Consider the following 16,101-nt stretch of genomic DNA (forward strand, 5'->3'; position numbering starts at 1 on the left):
ATGTTACATGCTAGGATGGAGTACTGACCTCTGCGTAGGTGCACTCGAAGCGTAATGTGTGAACCAGCCATATCCCTCTTCAGTCTGTTGTACAGTTGCAGCAAAGCAGCTTCTTTTCGTAACCCCTGGAAGGTCATCCTTTCCCTCTGTCTTGACTTCAAGACACAAACTCTATAGATGTTCTCCTCAGACCCCCTCTTGGGTACCAGTCAGCTTAATTCAATGTCCCAAGGATAGAGAAAAACAATTCTACTGCTTCCTCAGGAGTGGGGGGAAACAGGGGTGGGGAAAAAAAGGGAATTTGTCTTTAGATGACAGCTGAATTTAGAAATGTTCAGGCCATGTTTTTGTTGTAATTCTGTGAAACGGGCAAAGAGGGAAAATGTGATCCTTCTTGATGACTGATTTAATGAAAATCAGTCCTGGCAGCATCCACAGCTCATCAGATAGGTTACAGAAAAGTAGGGTAGTTGCTCTGTAAATAGGAAATAAATCTGGTTTATACATGAGGAGGACTGGGGACAAAAAAATGGCATGAGTTGATAACAGTCTGTTTTCCTACTTCATAAACATCACAGTGGCAAAACCCACCTGAGCTCTGAGCTTGGGAAGAGTTAATTTTCAGAGGAAGAGGAACTTTGACAGTATAGCACTGCAGCAGCTGATTTTTATCTGCTTGTCCTTTGCTCTGAAGGAGGCCAGAAAAAAATCCCAAACCCCAGTTTATACCTCAGAAGAGGCTTATTAAATGAAATATTCTACCTGATGACAGTCCCATCCTCCAGGAGAGACATGTTTCTGTGGTAAATATGCAAAAGCTTTTAGGATTGCAATTACCTGGCAGACTAGAAGAAGGGAAAAAAAAAAAAAAAAGGATAATACAGGCATTTTGTTGTTGAGTTATCTGTGATTCTGCATTAGCAGCCTAGGTCCCTAGCTGAAAGACAGAAGGGGCAGCCAAAATGAAATATGTGACAGAAAGCAGAAATGAAAGAGAAAAATGGTTCATTCTCAGCGACAAACAGGGAATATTTTTGTGGCAGTCTCTGGGGAGGAAAAGGCTTGATAAAATTTGCTTTTTATATTTTAAATGTTATTCCTGCCCAGTCTGAAGTTGCAGCTTGTTAGATAGTAAGTTCTAATTCCTCCTTTGTTTTCCATGCCTGAATTGATGGGAGGAGGGGAAAAGGGGCAGCAGCTCACCAGGAATAAAAATAAGAAAAAGAAAAATCTCATTGGGTTGAATTACATCAGCAGGGGGCTGCTGATGAAGCTAAATTCAAGTCATGAGGAAAATTTATATTCTTCTTCATTTTCTGATGGGGAAAAAATACAGCACAGAGTAAAGACCCATTCCACTCCAAAGAGAAGGAACTTTCATGCTAGGGGAAACACAGGGCTTTATAAAGATTTCATGTGTCTTCCATTTAATTTACACTTGTTTTGCTTGCTAGAGTATAAAAGACAAGGGGATGACTTCAAGAAATGGCACATTTAAGCTGAATGTGAAGGAAAAGCTTCCTCAGAGTAAAACCTCTAAGACGCTAAGCAGGCATGCCAGAGAAGTGACAGAAGCCCTGTGCCCCATGCATTTAAGGAAAGACGAGGCAGAGCGCTGGGGAATATAATGTAGAGGTCAGCTCTCAGCTGGAGGTTTTTTATCACGGGCTTTTGGGAGCAAATTCCCAGGTTGTCCCCATATTTTATTAACAACTTGCTTTTTCTTTTCCCTCTTTTTTTGTTTTTTGTTTTGTTTAAACACTACTCTCAAGAATGTGATGGCCAAATCCTTGCAATATAAGGCCTTTCCTCTTCCTATGAATGATAGGCCTGTTTTCTTTTCCCGGAGGTGGAAGACAGAAAACAAACTCCATACTTGTTCTTGGCCCATATCTGCATAGCCCAGCATAAGCTAAGACAGTCCCAGGGCTGCTTGCAGACTTTACATGAGCAATTTGCCGCTGCTGCCATGTAAAGCAGCCTGAAGATGAGCTGGATCCCTCAGCCCAGTTTCTTGTGAGAGGAACGGACTTGGTATTGCACTGCTGGCACAGCTTGGGGGCCCTTGCTGGGTGCCTCAACATCAGGACCTCTTTGTCCCACCAGGGGTGTTTCTCTCAGGCTAAGCCAGTGCTCTCCAGAAGGATCTGGAGCTCCTGACTACATGTAGAGGGGTCCGAGGGAGGCAGGACACATGCAGGACACAGGATGAGCACCAGACGGAGCCTGGCAGGAAGAGCGTGGGAGGGGTGTGGGACAGGCACAGCCTGGGCCCTGCTGCTGGCTCCACACAGAAATGACAAAGGATGTCATGGCCGTTGTGAGAGCTTAAAACTCCTGGTCCTGAGTCCTTTACTAAAACGGGAATGATCTCAGAGCAGACTGGGAAGCAGGGGTAGGGTCCTCTCGCCCACCCGACCCACACTGGCACATGGTCATCTCCCCTGTCCCCGATGGCTGCACAGCTCCAGCGCTGTCATGCTTGCTTTGCTCCCCCCACTCCCCGCCATTGCTGGCGGGCCGTGCAGGGGCTCTCCTGCCCAGTCCCCATTTCATCAGTAGCTCCTTGCACCGCTGCTCCAGCCAAGTCAGAGATTTTGTCAGTGCTGTGGTCAGAGTCTTCATCTAAAAGGGAGAGTGCTGCGAAGAGGATAAGCCTCCTTCCTCCCACCCATCTTCAGCCTGTGGTGCAAAGCGTTTCTCATGTGGCCATCCTTAGCCTGCGCTTGTAGGACCTAGCTGGTGGCCATTCAAGCATTCTCCCTTGGGACCACTGTCCCAACCTGCCCTCCAGTCACCGTAGTCCTTTGTCTTGTCACATATTACCAGCTGAGTTGGCCTGGGCCTGATCAGTGACCCTTCATGGAGGTATGTGGTGATGCAGCCATGGTCTGGATGTGCCTGTGTGAGGAACCAGCTCGCAGTGCAGGAGCAGGGCTTTGCAGCAGTGCAGTTTTAGCCAGATGCACTTAGGCTAGAAATGAAGTCCTCTTCACAGAGCAACTGATCAAAAAGCTGCGATAGCAGCTACATCACGGAGTATCTTCGTGGGATTTTATTTTTTCCTTTTATTTTTTATGCTGCAGTTTGAAGGGGAGCTCACTGAGGTAGTCTCTGTGGTCTCTGTTTTGCAGGAGGTCAGAGAGATGAATGACCAGAGACATCCCTTCTGGGTTGATAATCCATGTGTGAACAGCTTCCTGGGAAAACCCTCATCCTGAGAAATGCAGGGCTCAGGCTGCAATAGACACCCCCTCCATTAGAGCCCCCACTCACACACCCAGGTGGAAGAGGGGGTGGTTGGGCTGGTGGGTAGAGCTGCGGTCCTCCCATGCTGGAACCAGAGCAGTTCCCTAGCGTGGGGTGGCAGCGCTGGGACGTTCGGAGCGGGAGGGCTTCTCCTGGGGACACTACCACTATGCTACCTTGCCCTCTTGGCTTTTCTTTGCTGCTCAGCTGAAACAGCTGCTGTGTTGCACCCCAGGGATGACGGCGTTTCACTAATTAACGGTGTAACCGCCTTGTGAGATTTAAGTCTTTCAGAATTTGCAAAATATTGCAGATGATACAAAATAATGGCTGTCATCCCTGCACTATTAACAGATAAATGTAGTTTTGGTTCCTTGTTTTCAAAAGGCTTTGGTATGTGGCGTGTCTGGCTTGGGTTGAGATGTCTGCTTTGTAGGTAAGTGGCCTTTGATGAAATGTTTGGATAACAGAGAATGAAGCTGAGTATCAGCTTGAAGAGGTGTTTATCAGTCTAGTTTCAGACACTGCAAGAAAATATGCAGGCATAAAGGCCTACGCACATGTTGTCAACTGCACGTACGAGTATATAATGAGGCTGTGTGCGTGTGTGTTTTTTAACTGGCTGTACATGCTTAGCTGGGTGAGTGTGGGTCCTGAGGGATGCAGGGGGCTCAACTGGGTCCATCTTGCCACACATGGACATCGTGCCATGGCAGGTGTCAGTCCGTCCTCTAGCTGTGCTGACAGGGAGCCAAAGCAAGGTAGATTCCCGAGCAGTGTCACGACCTCTTCCCCATTGTGTGACTCAGAGTATGTGTCATTCGGGCCTAAATTGCCTTTTGAATGAGGCAGTAGTAATGGCAGCAGGGATAGGCTACGCTTATTAGTTTACTCACTGAATTGGCATCTGTTATCTCCTTGTATAACAGTGTTAGTGCACTTACATTTCAAAATCTTCTGCCATTCCAGACTTGCAAAAACATCTCTATCTCAGACTTGACTGCTTTTGCAGCTGTGGGAGCCTCATTGCTCTGCCAGTCTGTTTCAGTCCTACCTGCAACATTCACTGCTTTACTGACTCTGCTTCTCCAAGGTAAAGAGCAGGATAGCTAAATGGTTTGAGGAGGAAAGTTTCTTCTGGGGACTGGAGCGAAACCACCAAGTTCATTGCTGAAGTCTAGGCTCGGTTTCACTTAGTGATGATCATGCCTGGTAGAACTGTAGGCTTGCAGAACAGGCAATATGTTGCAGAAGACTTTGTGGAGGAAAGCAAACTTCAAGATACACTGTTTTAAGCAGTTGTTCATTTTTTTCCCAAGGACACTTGGAGTTTGGAGTTGTTTGGTTTTTTTCAGTACCAAAATTCAGTTGAATTTTTTTTGCAAAGCTAGCACCAGGATTAATTGAATCTCAGTTTCATTGTACCCAGACCACCGAGCCTTGGAAGGGAACAGACATTCAGCTGAAAGCTTTTGGCTTTTTCCCATCTCTGTGCTGGTCAGGCAGGTTGGTTTTTTGTTTCACAAAACTCAAGGAAAGTTCTTCGCCAAGTTCCTTTGTATATAAATCACCTTGGAGCAGGGATGATAAACCGATGTTGTGCCTGTGGTGCATTCAACAGAAGATACACACTGTATATTCCAAAATAACTCCCTTTCTGGGGTCTAATTTAAAACAGAAAAGCCTATATTTCAGCCTGAACAATCTGCTCACATCGGAGTCTCCCTAGGGCTTTCTCTGATGAAACCTTCTTACCATTTCCCTAGGTGTTTTTTATTTTGCTCTGAGCAGACTCACCAGCTCCTCCTTTATCTTGTCAAAGTTAGCGATCTGCGCCTTTCCCTGTGACACCGCAGCATCTCCCTGCCCAGCTCCAGCACATGATGCTGGCCTTGCTCCAAGAGGAGCCCTGTGTCCCTGTGCGGAGTCGCAATGGCTGTCACAGGAGGGCTTTGTTTATTTATTAACCAAGTAGTTCTTGGGCCTCTGGGCTCAAGAAGATTTGTAACAAAGGGCTGTTTGCAAGGAGCCTGCCAGGGAGGGTTTCCCCAGCAAAGAGAAGTCCTCGATAGCCTGAGGAGGGGGAGAAGTGAAGTGCTGCTTCCTTCTGGTTCATCTGGGTCTGAATGGTGGAAAATCAAATATCTCGACTGAGTGCTGGGCCAGTCCATTCTGTCTCCTCTCCCCTCTCTGAAAACAGCTCCTATATGGCGGAGATAGGGGACTGACACTAATTATTCCTTCTGCAAATGTCAGTTTTGTCTTGGTGGCTGGAAAGGAAGGAACCTGTGTGTCCACAGGCAGGGCTCAATCCATGAGGGGTGTTGTACATTAGAGACGAGTACATGCAAGGCAGTCAGAGGCAGGTACCAGAGTCAGGAGCACTGGTTTTCCATCAGCTGGTGCCACCCCACAGATGAGGGGCTCGGGTCCTCACCAGTCTGCTGGAGTTGCAAAACCTCTGCCGTAGTCCAATGAGGTAAAACACCACAGGGAACCGGTTGGCAAAGTCCCACTAAGCACAGATTAACAACAACAACAAAAAATTAAATAAAAAGATTTTTGGCTGCCACACTCACCGTTAATTGTTGGAACAGCCAGAGACCCTAAGAGCACCCTGAAATCTGGGCTTTGGGCCACCTGTTAACCATACCCTGTCGTTCCTGCATTGCTTTTCCCTTGTTCATCGCCGTTAGAGATACTTGCGTGAAAAAGGGTGTTTGTTTCTTAGGAGTTCTATTTTCCAGCGGTTTCTCTTCCCTGCCTGAAGTTGCAATCTCCTTTTAGATGTGGAAAGGGGACAGGATTGCCACTGCGACCAATTCAAGTGGCAGGATGATGGCCTCGGGTGAGGGGGATGAGCACTGGGAGCCGGTGAACGGCTAAACAAAGATCCCTCTTTTAGGAAAACGGCAGTTGTGCGAAAGAGCAAGCAAAACACAGGAAAAAGAATGTAAATGCAAATTTTCTTCTAATAAAAGAGCATTTTTACAAGGTTGCCTCAGCTTTCAAGTATGTCAGTGATCCCCATGGAGGGAAAGGCAGCCCTCTGGATGCAGGCAGCCCCACTCACCCATGGCAGTGCTGCCTACAGCCCAGGCAGTGCTGTGCAGGCAGGGAGCAGGAGCAGAGCGGCAGCAGCAGGACTGCTGCCCAGGGCTCAGGGGTTGACCACCCTCTCTGACACAGTCCTGCCACGCTGGGGCAGCTCCTCACTTTTCTCCACATGAACGCTGGAGGGACATGATTTTGGAGAACAGTGCTCCTCTTCCCCCTTGCCCTCCACCCCGTCTCCCCCATAACTTTCCTGTTTAAGCACACCTTCCCTCCATGAGCAGTCACACCACCCAGTGCCATGCAGTCCCAGGCCTGGGGCTGCGCACTCCGAAAGCAACACTTTCTGGTTGGGAAACAAATACTCTTCAAATGTGGCTGAGCTGGAGTTCCCACGTGCTTTCGAGAGGGCTTGCAGAGAGGGGGCAGCGTGCAAATAGACTCCATTACCTGTCTGCATACTGCTACCTGAAGTCATCTGGGTATTCCCAAAATAAACATCCATGAACTTGTATTTTTTTTTAAACCCAATGCTGAATCCTAAACTAATCCCTACCTTCTCTACACTCACTGCCAGAGTCATTTTGGTAATGCCAGGAGGATCAGTGAGAGGCTTGGAAGTCCCAGTCTCTCCACTTGCAGGTTGCCCACAGGTGTTCTTGTGCTTAGGGTTTTTTTGGAGGTTTTTTTTCCTCTTGCTACCATCTCTCTCACATGATCACCAAAACAAGCCTGTCACAGGATTTCCTGCTGTCTATTTTTCTTCTCTCAAGCTTTATAAGCACAATAAGTCCCTTTAAGGCTGCAGCCTGGTGAAATGATGTGAAAAATCAAGGTCACACTCATATTTACCGTACCAGGGCAGGTCTGAAACAGCTACAAATGGCTAGTTTGTTTTATTTAAAAAGAGCTATTTACCTAAGAGAAATCAAAACCCTCCCATTGCAGCTATTGGCTGTAGCGCTTGAGACTCCGTCTCTGTAGTACATAAAAGACATACTGTCTTTTGGTAAAGATACCTGTGCTCAGAGCACAGCCTGGGAAATAACCTAGCTCAGTACAGTGACAGGCAGTTGCTTCTGCAGCGGTACTTGTGAGTGACGGTGGAATTAGCAGTGCCAGACAAGGGCCGGCTGTAATCAGAGTCCGCTGTTTGCATGTATATAAGAGACATAAAGTTTGGTCTCTGCTCCTAGTTGCTTACTTCTGTGGTTTTGTGTTTGCTCTCCTTTCTCTCCTCCCACTCAAGTAGCTTCCTCGCCAAGTGCAAAGGAAACGGAGCGGGCAAAGGGTGCTCTTTTTTTCAGCTCCAGTGGCAGAGCAGCAGTAGCTGCTCATAGGAACAGCAGTGTGGTGACCCACGGACGTTACTCCAGCGATAGGTGGTCAGCAAAGGAGAGGGCACTGCAGTCTTACACTGGAGTGTGATTTTCCATGTCCCTCTCCACTTATTTCAACGCTTGCTTGGGTCAGGGCAGTAGCTGGCTAATGGCAACAGTGACTACTGAGAAGCAGAATGAGGTGAGGGGCTGTTGGCATGAGATGGGTGCTCAAGTGCAAAAATAAGAATTACAAGTAGTGAGATTCATCATCTGTGCTTCTGAATATGAAAAAGCAGCATTAGCAACAGTTTGCACAGGATTTCAGGGATGCTTTGCTCAAGTACTACGTACTTAAATCCTATCAGGTTTTTGTCTCCCCTTGTACATTTGCTCACTGCAGGCAAGAGATTTAAGTGTAACATGGAGGAAGCTTACTGCGTACATCTGTGCATTCATTAGGTTCACAAGTTTTAGGCCCCAGCACAGTGGGACTGAAAAGCTGTATTACACTGAAGAACATTTTCTGATTGGAAAGTGTTTCTGCTCTGCTGCTTATTGGCAATGAGGTTAGAAAAGTGACTGACGTTGGTTTATAAATGAATGAGTCATTACCAAAAGAGAGAAATTACCTAAAGATACTACAATTAGTACGGGGTTATACATTCCCCAGCTTCAGACCCCTGAATGCTGTGATTTCAGTCCCCAAAGTTTCTATCTTAACTTCTCAAGCCACTTGCTGCACAGATGCTTCAAATTAGACTAAGATAATGTAAAGGCCCCTAATTCTCAGGTGAGAATTCAGTAACTGCCTCCTACTCCAGGTCATGCTAGGGAAAAGAGCAACTCTCAAGCAGTTGAGAGTGGTTATCTTGCTTGAAAAACACTAATCTTGTGGCCTGACTTAAGCTAAGTTAGAGCCACAGCTGTTACCTGTTTAAGGAGGAAGGTCAAGGAAATGTCCTTTGCTTTTTAGGGTAGGTCATGCAATGGTTATTCTGTGGTGCCTTACAAGGAAAAAAAAATAAAGCAGAAGAGAGGCATGTGTGTATATACTGTGAGAAATTTTTGCTTCTGAGAGGAATAAATAAAAGGGAAGTGGCTTTAGGAACCTGGAGAGGGGAAGGGCAGAGGAGAAATCCTCTTATGGGGAATGCTGACCTGGAAGTCACTCTTCCCCATATAAGGAAAGATTGTGGAAGGAAAGAAGATGAGATTTCACCCTTCTTGCTATCTAGAGACTTCAAAACCAGAGACAGCTGATTTCCAAACAGGACAACATGCTTCTCCTGCAATGGGCTGGAAAGTAAACTGTGAGTCCCTGAGTGGCAGCTTGACTTCTGCCTTCTCTTTCTTGAAAGACAGAAGTAATTGTAGATGTTGTTTTACTTGCAGAGACACAAATTATTTTGTGCAGGTGGGTTTTGCCTTTATTTTGCTGTGACTGCATGGGATCAGTGCTTGGGTGCACCTTCAGGTTTGGTTCCCTCTGTCCCTGACTACTGGTTTGCATTAGCCAGGGAGTAGCTGACTTCTACCTGCTATGAAACCTACTGTCTCCCTCCAAAGGCTCCTGCTCAGGGGTGGAGGCAGGGTAGATGTGTGGGACTTGGCCTGAATCTGAATCTTTATGGTTCAAAGAGTTATGTTAACTCTTTATTGTTTTGTTTGGGGTTTTTTGTCAACCACTGCTATTCCCAGCTGGTTCAAAGCAGAGGCTCTCAAGCATGAGTGTAGTACTCCAGGCCTGGTGAGACATGAAAAGTGCTGAAAGTTTCATATTGTCATCGCTGAATTTCTACCTTTGCGGGAGGCTTGGGGTAGTTTTCAGATAAGCCTGGTGACTTGGGCAGCTCCCAGGCCTGGGAAGCTCACCAGCTGAAGCCTTCAGAGGAGGAGAAGAATTGTCTGTTACAGGAGCTGATGCTTGTGCTCATGTAGAAGCAGATGAGGAAAAGTTAGCAATGTTTCAGTTAACTTGACAACAGGAGGAGCAGTACTGTAATGAGTTGCATCTAAACTGCAGATTGTACGATTAGATCACTTGTGGTAATACTGCTGAGCAACACCATGTTTTCTCCCCATCCTCTCCAGCCTAACTGTAGGTGTCTGTTGCTGTTTACCTTATGCTGTTATCCTCAGATGCCATGTTTTCTGAAGCAGGGCTGTGTTACAGCATCTAACGCACAAAGATTTTTGTGGCTGAGGCCCTTAAACAAAAGGGTAATGGAGACTATAATGGTACACGTTAATGTGACAGCTGGTGTGCAGAAGGAAAGCTGATGGCCTTTTTTTGGATCCATCATGGTAAGAATTCGTGCTTCAACTAGTTGCTTCCATGCAGAGCTGTGCACTTGGAAGAAAGTACCAGGATGGTGGGGTGGTAGAAGTATCTGATGGCTTAAAAAAAAAAGTTTCAATTTATTTTGTCTTAAGAGTGTTTTATTTGCCAGTGGGAGACTGCAAACAGAGAATAATCATCCAAGAGGAAAATGGAGTATTCCTTTGATGCTCACAACAATATTAAGAGGGACAGATGAAATCTAAAAGGTAAACAAGTTCAGCTGAGGCTAGCTGAATTTGCTGGTTACTATGCTAAAAAGTTAATGATGAAATGCTGCCTCTTGATTTCAGCAGGTAAAATGAAGTAATAGTGAAGGTCTGTATCAAAAATAAAAGCTCACCTAAGCAATCTCTTCCCCATAGTTGTCAAAAACACGGCTTCTACAGTTGTTAGCCACTTAAATTAGTGGACTGGATTCTGGAGGGTTGCATGAGCACAAGCAAAACCATAAGATGTTACTGTTTCTGGAAATGCTTTCTGGAGGCTCATTGGATAACCTATCTCCTCTTGGCAGGTGTGTGAGGGACCAGGGAAGGGAAAGGTAGCATGGGCTGATTTTACTTAGCAATGCCAATATGCATACAGAGATGCGGTGGCTCCAAACATATTCCTTTGTAAGTGAGGTCAAAATACAGCTTGATGTATAAGATATACAATGAGTGAAAGAAAGGCATGTAACTGGGTTGGAAGATAACATTCTGTCTTTTGAATGGATTCTTGTTATTGTCACCGATGTTACTTTCAGCGAAAAAATGACGTTGAAATTATTCTTTTTTTTTTCCCCTCTGTTGTTTAGCTCTTGTTCTCAGCTTTGTTATGGCCACAAAGAGATGATAAAAATGGATTGGCACAAAGTTGGGTTTCCTGTATCGTTTAGAGTTATGTTTTCAGCCCTTAGCACTTTGATAGGGTCTGTTCTTCATTTTGAAAATAGCAATAAAAGAGCAGAGAACATAAGAAAACACAATTCTCTCTCTCTCTTTTTTTTTTTTAATGAAATTGTCAGTGCTAGTCTGAACTTTGCCTCTGATCTGTATGAAGTCTCTGAACTGTGTGGTTGGAAGAAAGCAGATACAAGAGAGTGATAAAATATCCATGTGCCTGGCTACTTTAGAAGGTAATAAAAAGCCCCCGAAGTCTTTCTTGTTTTTAATCTGTATATTTATGTCTAGATAAATCCTTTGGGAATAAACTTTAAACGTTTACGTTGGATTTAGAGAATTACCTTCCAGCATCAGTACCTATGATCTAGCAAAAGAAACTAAGCTTAAGCTTATGTGAATGGCCCTCTTGGCTTCCAGAGTCACGGGTAACATTAAAGCATGCGTTGAATTGCTACACTAAAATGAGGAATGGTGGTAGCGGGTACGAAGCATTGCAGTATATTTGCTGTTCCTGTGTGGTTATCAGAGGTGTTGGGCATGCATGAGAAGACAGCTCACATCTTAGAAAAAGGATCAATATGCAGCATGTGGCAGCTGAGTGTCAAGACACTGACAGGTGGGGAGTGTCCTGTTAGGTGGACCTTGAATGAGCCCAAGCCTTCTCCTTCTGCTCAGGAAGTGCAGCAGCACCTCTCCCACCTGTAAGCTGTCAGGGCATTTTCCTAGCACCTTGATGCCCTTCTCAGGCTCTGAAGGGCAGCCAAAGTAGAAATTGGAGAGGGAAGAAGCAGAAGCAAACCCAGAGCATGAGAGGTTGGCTCAGATGAAAGATGAGGATGGCAAAGGCCAGAGTTGCTCTAGACAGTCAGTACAGCCACAAAGACTGTTCCTCTCAGCCCAGTTCTGTGGTGTGGTCTTAGGTGAGATTTGAAGAGACTCACTTCCAGTTCAAGGTGCTTTTGAGCAACCCTGGAGCTCTAGCTCCTGGACACACTCACAGCTTTTCTCTTAGCCTGGGGACTAATTACTGGCCACAAAATGGTGTTTTACATCATGTGAGAATCCTGCAGAATGTAAATATAGCCATTACTTTATTGTAAGGGGTCTGTCACAGTAGCCCGGTGGCAGGGCAGAAAGGAGGGGAAGCTGCTTAGTTTTCGGCAGAAACTGCCTTTCTGTATTGTATAGATCAAACTGCATGGCAAGCGAGGGCTGGGGGAGTGGGGATGGTTGCAAACATTGCCTTAAGTTTTCAGAGCCATTGGTATGCTCAAGTAGCTGGCAAAATAGCCACTTCCATTCTATTTACCTCATGCTTTTGCCTTCTGAGAGATCCAAATTGTTGCACGTTTCCCTTCCACACCAGGAACAATGCATTTACTTGATACTGCATTGTCTTGCTTAGCTTTTAGGTTATGCTTGAAGCTGTGCCATGCTATCATATTTGCCGCCGTCACAGTTTTCATCAGTGCCATGGCTGGGCACTGGGGTATGTTTCTTCACGATGCTTTGAAATGTCTGCCATGCCGTCATTGTACATACCCATGTGAACACCAGAGAAGTGCATGTGTGAACAGGGGTTATGTGTGCTGGCTGGCGCGGTGGCAGGAGGGCTGGCAGCTAGCTGGCTGTTGCAGCAGACCCTGTGGGAGCCAGAGGGGAGAGAGGACTGAGGTGCTGCAGGAACCATAGCATGGTAGAAAGGAGAGAAGGCTGCTGTGGCTACAGTCTGAGCTTGCTTTCCTTGAAGCTGGCACAAGATTTTCCAACGAGGCCTTGACTGACCAGGAGCTTAAAGGCTTTCTTAGCTGCAGAGTGTGGCACAGGCCGGTGGCAGCCTGTAATTAATAATGATACTAACCCTCCTTATGCAACGGGGGGATGTCTGACAGTGTTAGTAGGTAGTTGCTCAACAACAAGGCATGTTACAACTAACCAGCTGGGACCAATTATGAAAGCCTCACTAATGCTAGCAAGCACTTGTCTGTTCACATCGTCGGGCTGAAGTTGAAGAGATGAGTGACTGCTCCGCAACACGCAGGCAGGCTGGCGGCTGCGTAGTGCACAGTGTTGAGCTGAAGCATAGCCACCACTTCAAGCGTGGGGTGTCTGCGCTCTGGGATATGTTTGCTGAGCAATGATGAGCCGTGGTGCCCAATGTTGGCACCGTCTGTAGCTCATGCCCCCAGATCTTGGGTGAGGAAGCACCCCCAGGGCTGCAGCACCATCTCCCTTCCTGCCCCGCAGCTTCTCCTACCCCCTCGCTGCTGCAGCAGCACCGATATATGCGCAGTACTTAGCTGCTCGCTATGGTTAGAAAAGGTGGGGGGGGGAAGCGGGGACTCCTACTTAGGGCTTCCTCATGAATTTTTAGTCACTACATGAAGTTTTCAAGAGTGTGCAAATAAAACAAAATTAAGCGAAAGACTAAGTGGCACTGCACAAAAGGAGGAAAAAAAAAGCACTGAATCATTGTCCAAAAGGTGCAGCCATTAGAGAATAATGATAGTTTTTGTGTGCAGTGCAGCTGGGGCCACAGTTGCAGAAGGAAGGTCCTCAGTGACCTGTGTGATGGCTCTGTTTGTTTAATGTGCTAAAACAAAGAACTGAAAAGCAGACAGGGCCCTCCGAGATACTCGCAGGGCTTCTCTCTCAGTTCCTGCGTCTGTGCCCTCTCTCACTGCGTGCGTGTCTTCATGCTCCAAATGCAACTAATCACAGCTACATGCTCTTGGATGCTTTCCGTTGTGCATCCTTGTCTCTGCGCCCGGGTACTCCCTTGTTGTTGAATTGCTATTTATGTAATTTAGAAACTACAACAAAAAATGTAAAGTCAAACAGTTACTACTTTATTGTCCATTTTTGTAATTCTCTGTCCTTCAGAATGAGCTCAGGGTAATGACATTATTCCCACCCCTCCACCCTGACCTCAGTCTTTTTTATCCATTTAGCAAATACTGCAGCTTGCTCTGTTTTTAATGGGTGGGAATCAATGTGGCTTTTTAAAATTGGATTCTCACTGCCTGCACAAACAAAATCAATGGTGTTATTGAGCATGTGCAGGGCTGTGTGAACGGGAGCGAGCCAGCAGGGTTTGCTGCCTCAGCGAGGCGGGGGCAAAGCCTGGAACTCGCACGGGGAGGATCACTCTTCTTATTTCTCTGTCATTTTGGTAAGGGCTGATGAGCAGCTCGGTACTGTTCAGAAAGTAGGGCCTAAGGAGCACTTTTCATCAGTTTAATGAGATTTTTTTTTTTTAAGGTGGTCAGCATGAGGCTGTAAAAATGGGCTAAAACTAGACGGGTTTGAAGATCCCAGTAAAATGAGATTTAATCTGAACTGTCTTTAGTTCGATATGGACTTTACAATTGGGTTTGCCTCATCTTGTGGAGCAGTCCTCCTGTGGCCTGGTCAGAGGCCCTTGCTCTCAGAAGTGAGTTTCAGAGGGAGCTACAGCATCAGGGGTGCAGTTTTGCTTTGTTTAAGCCAAGTGTTTGTACACAAACAATCAGGATGGGGAACTTATGTCTTCGCATTTGTCCTTGTGGGGGAATGAATTTACCAACCCTTAGCTGTCATGGGAAACTTGACTGGCAGAATTGGTCATGGCCTTGAGAGATGAAGGGAAGGGCAGATTACAGGTGGGTGGTGGTGGGTTTTTATTGTGGTTTGTTTGTTGGGGTTTTTTAAATTATTTTTTCAGGAGTGATCTTCAGTTTTAAAACTAGCAGGATTTTATTGCATGGTGTGGGAGGAATGGACTCTTCTAGCATATTCTCTTGGAGACATCAGCATCATCTGTAAGCCACGGTTCACAAGGCTGTGGTAGATGGTTTGCGGGACTGTATAAAATGGTAATATGGAGGATATTTTCAATTAAAATTAGTTGTGGAGCATCTGTCACAATCCACAAAAAGCCTTGTATCTGTCTGAAGAGCCTACCAGCTACCACCGCAGACTGTGTTGGTGGGACAAACAGCATGCACAAAAAGGAACCTCAAAATTCATTCCTTTCCGAGTCTTGATGTCTCTGTGCGAAGTACCCGAAAAGCTTGTATATTTGTCTTCCAGGAGTTAGAGCGATGCTACCAACTCTGTTAGACAGGACACCAGCAGTCTTCCAGCTGCAGCCAGTTTCAGACACCACTGATTCGGGTTGAGTTCAAACTGATGACTTTAGTTGTATGTGAAAGACTCCAGAACCTTTTATCAACCTGCAGGGCCATTCAGTCATTTCACATAAATGCACATGCCAACCCTTGTTTTGAACACCGCTTTGTTAGGAGCACAGCAAGCCTGGTGTTTTGAGTGAGAGCAGAAATTTCTGACCATGTGACAGAAGGGGTTTTCTAATGCTTGTGTCAGCTGAGGAGCTCTAGGTCCTGAGAGGGAAGGGGTGGCAAGAAGGGACAGAAGACGTGCTTGTTCGGTGCCCCATGCTTTTGTGGCTGAATGGAGTTTGTTTTGAAATGCTGTCGGCTCCGAGGATGCAGTATTGATGAGTGGAACGGAAGAGTTGTGTTTGTGATGGCTTCCTATCGCCATAGCCAAGAGGAAAACATGAGCTGAGATTTGGTTCCTGACAGCAACTTCCGCTGGGGTGCCAACCCTGGGGTTTGTTGCATGACTTTCCAGTGAAATCCTCAGAGTTTGCTTTTCCTGACCCACTTCAGATTTCTTGATTTCTAAGCGCTGAAAATCCCCATTGCTCCTGGATTTCACTTGTAAAAGGGATCGGCATGTTTCTAGCAAACAAGAAAATTAACCTCCTACTGTCCCCAGTTTGAGTGAAGATTTCTTTATGGTTATCATTTAATTATGTGATTGTGACTGACCTGGACAAATGAGACAGTTTTGGTGTCCTGCATTTGGTATAGCTTATCCATGCATACATTATGAAGTTCATAGAGCAGCTATAAATGATGCAGGAATCTTTTCTCAGCACAGTGCTTGGTGCATGGATGTACGTACTGGTGGATACCTTTTTTTCATTGTGCAGACGCAGTTTTATCCATGCAAGAAGCTTGTGATGATCAAATATTCTTTAAAAGAAGCTAAAAATATGTCTTTATTGGCTTCTTTTCTTTCCACAGACAACAAAGGTCCTACTTAATTATTTTCAAATGTTGGCAGGGGTGTAGTCAAACACCAGTTCATTAACCACCTAATTTCCACGTGTAATGTAATTTTTAATCAATACAATGTTTTTTTCGTATGTTCTGGTGTGCTTGATTGGAGCTCTGCAAAAAAA

General features: G+C 45.8%; 1 protein-coding gene across 11 annotated transcripts in view; it reads left to right on the plus strand.

Annotated features, from left to right (window-relative positions):
• The window catches only part of HIPK2 (homeodomain interacting protein kinase 2), a 131,091-nt gene that overhangs the window by 45,728 nt on the left and 69,262 nt on the right, over positions 1-16,101 (plus strand). The window lies entirely within an intron of this gene.

This window comes from Balearica regulorum, chromosome 1 (assembly GCF_011004875.1).
Source record: "Balearica regulorum gibbericeps isolate bBalReg1 chromosome 1, bBalReg1.pri, whole genome shotgun sequence".
NCBI classification, from domain to species: Eukaryota; Metazoa; Chordata; class Aves; order Gruiformes; family Gruidae; genus Balearica; species Balearica regulorum.